General features: G+C 32.8%; 1 pseudogene; it reads right to left on the reverse strand.

Annotated features, from left to right (window-relative positions):
• On the reverse strand, positions 1 to 7184 carry LOC115962746 (annotated as a pseudogene).

Consider the following 7184-nt stretch of genomic DNA (forward strand, 5'->3'; position numbering starts at 1 on the left):
CGAGTTTTGTTTGCCAAATATGCAAACATGGTTACTGCCTTACTGGATAAACGATAGTTAAGGAGGGAATCATCTTTTTTCAACAACCAATAAAGACTTTTTACTTCTTTTTTATTATTGGAATTCTTTCTCAGTAACTTGTGTGCCATCGTCCAAAGAATTCTTTCAAATTTACCTTTATGCCTCCATCTTTCCCACTATAATTTGATCCTAACAATATCCCTCCCCTAAATGACTGCTCTTTCTTGCTTGTAACTTTTATTCTTCGAGCAAAAGGTTTATCCTGTGCATTGACGGTCCAAAATTTGAGGAATGCTTCCAAATGTCGAGTACTTCATGATTATTATTATTATTTTTTTTGTCTATGGCTTTGTAAAAACGGCTAGCTCCCGCAAGCAAAGCTGCTCAATAATTCCACTTTTAACTGTTTTGTTTACTTGATGCAGCTTGATCTCATAAAGCTTTGGCCAATGTTTTCCTGTCACTGTTTTGGGGGGAAAATTAGATACAATTTGAATAAGCCATGATCAGCAGATATTCTCGAAAACAAGTCTTATTAGATGCAACATTATTTCTTTGAAAAAATGTGTTAGGTTCTAAAGTGTAGGACTTTATGTATTTAGAACTCTAATTTGTATTGTTGGCAAACCATGATCAAAACAATGTGTTTAGAAGTGTTTAAAGCTAGCTCAAACTTATATGTCAATGTAAAGTTGGAATCGAGTGTAAAACAGAAAGCACTATGGCTTTCGGCCTGGCTCGATCGATCGAAGCTTAGGCTCGACCGATCGAAGCTCGGGCAGATTGCTTTTCTGCAGAATTTTCCAACTCAGCCCTAATTGTTTCAAAACGTTTTTAGGGTTTTTTATTTGTCCTAAGTATAAAAGGCAAACCCTAGCCACGTTTTAGTGTTGCTCATATTACGGTTTGTGTAAATCTCTTGTGAGATCTAGAGGAGCTTTCCTTTACACAAACTTAGGGTTTTCAAGGAGGAGATATTCTCTACACCTTGATGATCAAAATAGTTGCTGCCATTAAAGCTTAAAGAATACACAAGCGGGGGTGCTTGTAGCTGGTGGGAATCCAAGAAAGAAGGAGTCCGTGAATTCGGAGCTTGCACGTGGTCGTGTTAGTAAGTTCTACTGGTTGGTAGCATTAGGAAGTCGAGCGGGGGTGCTTGTAAGTCCTTTTGTATGAACTTCGATCCTTTCTGATAGTGGATTCAAGTTTACCTTGAGGATAGCTAGGTCAAATCCTCCCCAGGTTTTTACCGGTTTGGTTTCCTGGGTGATCATATCGTGTGTTATTTATTTTCCGCTGCTTTGCATGATTTGATCTTTATTATTGTGATAACCTAGACTTGTTTAATTGGACTAAGTAACAACTTGGCAAATTACCTAGGTTGAATCAATTGTGTAAGGGGTCTAAAAACCATCAAAATGCTTGAGTTAATATAAACATTAAGAGATTGCAATGACAGAAAAGTAGGTAGATCGTAATGAGCTTTTAACGAGAGAAATTAAAGAATAAAAATTTGCAGGTAGCATCAATTAATAACATACAAAAACTAAACAACAAAAGAATGCAATATATTCCAAAACCCTCTTTTATCACCCTTCCTATACGGTCAGCTATCTGCCTCCAGATAGCCAGTTTGAAACTTAAAATATTTAGGAACGTGCAAATCTTGGTAAACGTGGGGAATAATTATACCATAAAACTAGTGAACCTGAGTTTTAGCTCACTAACTTTTATTTTTTCTGTTTTTGGCAGATAAGCTCCCTAACTCAACTGGTCATGAAACATCAAATTAATATCCCAAACAATTCACTGGCCACATGCAAGATGATGATAATGCTGATTTTAGAGCAATCATATCAAACATTGGAGCTTACCAAAGATGCGCTTTGTAGCACTGTTCCAGGCTATGCCATTTAAAACATCAATACCCTAGAAGGACATGAGATTTCCAAAGAAAAATTAATTAGACAACTTCTGACCAAAAAATATAGAGGCAACTTAAAATAATTTTTTTTTTTTTTAAAGCATTTAATTCTAAGAAAGATTAAGAAGAAGTAAAAGTAGATGCCTAAAAGGAAAGCCATTTTTAAGGAGTCTTTTCCTCTCTTTCAGGGAACCAAATAAGGCCTACATGGTATTACAATTCACAAGGTGCACTATAATGGCAAAGTAATTTTTTTAACAAAGATAGAGTATTTTATATTTTGATAGAGTATTTTATATTTTGTTCAAATACTTACATTATTCCCAGCTTGTAACAAATTTTCCCTGTAAGAAAAGAAAAGGAGAGAAAGAGGACAATTGAGTGCAACTTTCAAGAACATAAAATAGAACTTAATTTATCTAATTGTAGGTGTAAACATCAGCTAATTCATCAAAATGATAGGAAATGCAAAGGAAAACCTTAAATTTTGAAGAAGAACCCATCCAAGTAAAGTACCATCCTTAGGTGAGATTCTAGCAATGCAGTCAGTCTACAGAATGAAAATTTTGAGTCATAAAGTAATCCAAGAAAATAGAAAACTTCTCAACCCATGAAATAATGTTCATCCAACAAACAACAGTATCATGTAAATTGTAGATCATGAAGGTAGCAATAGCTAAGAAGCTGAAGCTTCAAAGAAGTCCACTTGTTGGAAAACCCTGGTCCTACAGAGGATATCCATAACAACATACTGCAATGAGAAGTTGCATCTTGGTCTATCCCATGAAGCAGGATTTAAATGGTCAAAGATACTTTCGAAAGGGAGGAGCTGATTTGGGAAGCAAAAGAGACAAATTTAGTTTCGTTTTTGTTTGAACATTAATTGTGTTTTTATTATAGGCCCTAGTATTTAATTAGGTTAATTAGAATTTTTATTTAAAGTTTAGGGTATTTTTGTCATTCAATAAGTAGGGTTTCTTACACCTAGGGTTTAGTTTTTCCAATATAAGCAAACAACTGTACTCCTTTTGGAGATGATTTATAGAGATGATTTGATGAATCGAAATTTCTATTGGTTTCTTTGGTTTGGTGCTGATTCTAGCCAACCCTAGGTGCTAACTCCTAACAGTTTTTTCCTCGCTTGGTGCTGAATTCTAGGTTCTTGCCGTTTATTTCTCTGTCTTTTAAATTTATTGTTGCAAAATTCAGGTTGTCCTGCACCAAGAGCATCTCATGTTCCAAATATGGGAGGCAATAGCAGGGGCTTTCACATGGCATAGTTGGGATTGTAGCTTAGCTTAGCACAAACACTAATCAAAAGAGTGCAATTTAGTGAACTTTTCTGGAGAAGCTTGTAATTTACTGTTGTATCAGTAAAAATGCAAGACATAAAACCATATATACAAACTCTCCACTCATGCCACGTAAAAAAAGATATTTTTTAAGCAAGTAGATTTTTCCATAGGTTGAAGGTTTAAAAATTTCATGCTCTGCTGCTAACTTTCCGAAAAGAGGTCAAATATCCCACCAAGGAATCCCTAAGCCAATGCCACTTAGATATGCAAATCATGGCCCACAACTAATAAAAAAAAAAAAAAAAAAACTAAACACCATGAAAAACATATCAAAGAAATCAAATCAAATTCTTTGTAACATATATAAATTTATCAAAAAGAGAGTTAAAACTAAACAAAAATCTACTATCACATTTTGGGGGGATAAAAATTAAAAAGCTCATGAAAGGGGTAAAAGACTACAGGCCTGATAATATATTGCTAGAGAAAGCTTAAAATCACTTATAGATTTGATGTAGCATCAGCAATGTCAGGCACTTAAATAAACAAATTGCAAAAAAAAAAAAAAAAAAACAGACTCACTTTTTCTTTCTTTTTTGGGGGAGTAAGAAATGGAATTGATACCAACTATTGTATATAAACAAACCTTTGAAATTTTGATGGTTAATCAGCTACAATGTTGAAGTCCCATCTCTTCCAAACAAGACATTTTCATCAATTGCTAGACCCCAACCATCTTTCATCTGATGAGTAAATTTCTCAAACTGCATGGAGTATAAAACCATGAAGCTTGTTACATATGTCGATCATCATATTAGGGCACACCAAAAAGGAAGAATCTCAGTCAAAAAGAACATTGCAAGAAAAAGGAAACAATTAAAAAGTCAATAGTATGGTATATGAATGACATGTTCATCTAGGATGAGATTAAAAAAAGGATTGCTTTCTATATTTATACAACACATCAATATCACCCCAAAAGGTAATTACAATGTCGAAGACATCACTTATTCCAGATCTAAGTGTGATTTTCACAATTAAATTGTACTAATTATTTCTATTAGCAGAGCCCACATGATCAGGAAGTGAAATCTTAATGGATAGTCAGCTCAACATCTCAAAGATTCCAAACACATCTGCCATTGGGGCCAGTTTGGTGGGAAGGATAGAAAAGTAAGGGATGAATGAAATGGGATGGGGAAAAAAATAAAATTTGCAACAAAATTGTCTTTTTTTTCCTTTACTATTTTTTGGTAGGAAAGATGAAAAAGTGAAAGGATAAAAAGGAATCTGTATCTTGTAATAATTTCCCATTCTATCTTTCTATGGAATTGTTTTTGATGAATTATAGGATAAATTTGTCAAATCCTTTATTCTTGTCATTTTTCTCCCACTTCAGATGAATGGAAGATGGTGAGGCCAGAAGGAATATGCTCATGGTCCTTTTTCTTCTTCCCCTTTTTATAGTCAACCAAACAAGAGAAAATGATAAGCCACCCTGCATTTTCATTCCTTTCAACAGTCCACCCTCCCAAAAATAATAGGTTTCCAATGCATTTCCCAACACTACTCCATCAAGTCTTAATTGGCCCCAACAATCTGATGTTATGTCTCATTTCCAAAATTAATAAACAATTGGAATTGCAAGCAGAAGAATATGGCCCACACATGCAAACATATAGGAAATTTAAAACTAGCTGGTGCAGATTTATTTTTAACAAATTTTTACAGTACTTTAAGTCTTGTCTTTCTTTTCTTTTCTTTCCCTTTTTAGGTGTATTTTAATTCGTTTTGCATTGCATTTAAAATAAGTACTACAACCAAAAAAAAAAAAAAAACATTACACAAGGAAAAGAGGTGAAGCACAAACTTTGCTTAAATTATGTCAATCATATATGAACCTAGTATCCTTCAACCACGTTACTTGGAACAACCTATAAAGAATGTGAAAATTACTATATTAGCATCATTACTCTTTCCATTGTTAGAAGCACAAAACATATAAAAATAAACAATTAAGAAACTACGTGATTAAATACAAAGAAAGTGATGAAGCAAAAGTGCAAAATATATTGGAGGAAAAGCGAAAATGTTAAATAAATTAACTACACATGCTCAACAATTCTATATTGCAAATAAAAAATCTTGCTGAAAGTATTGAAACTTTAGAAAGAATTGTGTGCAAAACATATATGTTTTTTGCTCTACCGTTATTTTAATCCACTGTTTTTTACCTACTTTTCTGGCACTTTTATTATTGTTGCTTATCAAATAATGAAATAGTAATCAGAGAGAGGTTTCCATTGCACCAGCCCCATAGTTACGTAATAGATAGAGAAGACCTATGTCTTAAAACCATAAGGATAGATAGTCCTTGACAACATGCTTATTTGCACCAAGATCTATCATCATGGACTTCTTTTATGGTGTTAAACTACTCAAAATGAAAAAACAATCAATCCAATCAAACTTAAATCTAAACAAGCTATGATAAAGAGTGAGGCAATCAATGGGAGACAGAAGACATCATAAATCACATGCATATGAATTTGAGTAATATTCCTAGAATGGGTGGGTTGTACACATCAGTGTGTAGGTGTACATGTTTGCTGGCAAGTGGAAACAATGTAAAAACTATATTTCAGATGTATAGAAGTGTCTCATGCAAGCCCAAAATGTATGTGTATGTGTATATGTGTTTATATATGTGTATGTGTATGAGTGTGTGTGTGTATGTGTATGTGTATGTGTATGTTTATGTTTATGTATATGTGTATGTGCATGTGCATGTGTGTTTATATTTATGTTTATGTTCATTTATGTTTATGTATGTATGTATGTTTATGTATGTGTATGAGTGTGTATGTTTATGTGTGTGTATGTTTATGTGTATGTGCATGTGTGTTTATGTTTATATTTATGCATGTTTATGTATGTTTATATTTATAAACATAAACATAAACATAAACACACATACACATAAACATACATGAACACAAACACAAACAAATATACACAAAAACAAACAAACATAAACACATATACACATAAACACGTATAAACAAACATAAACAAAAACAAAAAAAATAAATACACATACACATAAACACACACACATAAACATAAACACACATATAGACTAAAAAAATTAAACCCTCATATAGACTGGAAAAAATTATAAACTAACATCAATCCTCAAACAATTTCGTTAGTTACTTTGGTGTGTTAAATCGAGCCTTTATGTGTATTTATGTTTATATTTAAGTTTATGTGTGTGTGTATGTTTACGTTTATGTGAGTTTATACGTGTTTATGTGTATGTGTGTTTATATTTATGTGTATATGTATGTATGTTTATGTGTATTTGTATGTGTATGTGTATGTGTGTGTGTGTGTGTGTATGTGTATGTGTATGTGTGCTTATGTATGTGTATGTGTATGTGTATGTGTGCTTGTTCAAAAGATTGAGTAGAAAATCTGTCCATTCTTTTTAGTTTTTTCATGTGCTTCAAGAGATCCACAAAGCTCATCTAGTGTAAGCTTTAATAAGTCTTTCGCTTCTTCGATTGCAGCAACCACATGTTCAAATTTTATTGACAAACTTCTTAGTATTTTCTATACAATTTTTTGATCATTTATATTATCTCTATAGCCTCTAATTTGATTTATTATTGCTGAAACTTTAGAGAAAAATTCTTGTACAGTTTCACTTTCTTTCATTTGCAAGTTATCAAATTCTCTCCAAAGATCCTGTAGTTTAATTGAAATTACTTTATCATAGCACTAAATTGCTTTTTTAAAATTTCCCATGCTTCTTTGTATTTAGTTGCATCTGAAATTCTAGGGAAAATAGTTTTACTTACCCTTTGCTGGATGAAGAGTAGAGCCCTTGCATCCCTTTGCTTGTACTCCTTTAGCTTTGCTATTGTCAAAGTTGACAGATC

Source organism: Quercus lobata, chromosome 10 (assembly GCF_001633185.2).
Source record: "Quercus lobata isolate SW786 chromosome 10, ValleyOak3.0 Primary Assembly, whole genome shotgun sequence".
NCBI classification, from domain to species: Eukaryota; Viridiplantae; Streptophyta; class Magnoliopsida; order Fagales; family Fagaceae; genus Quercus; species Quercus lobata.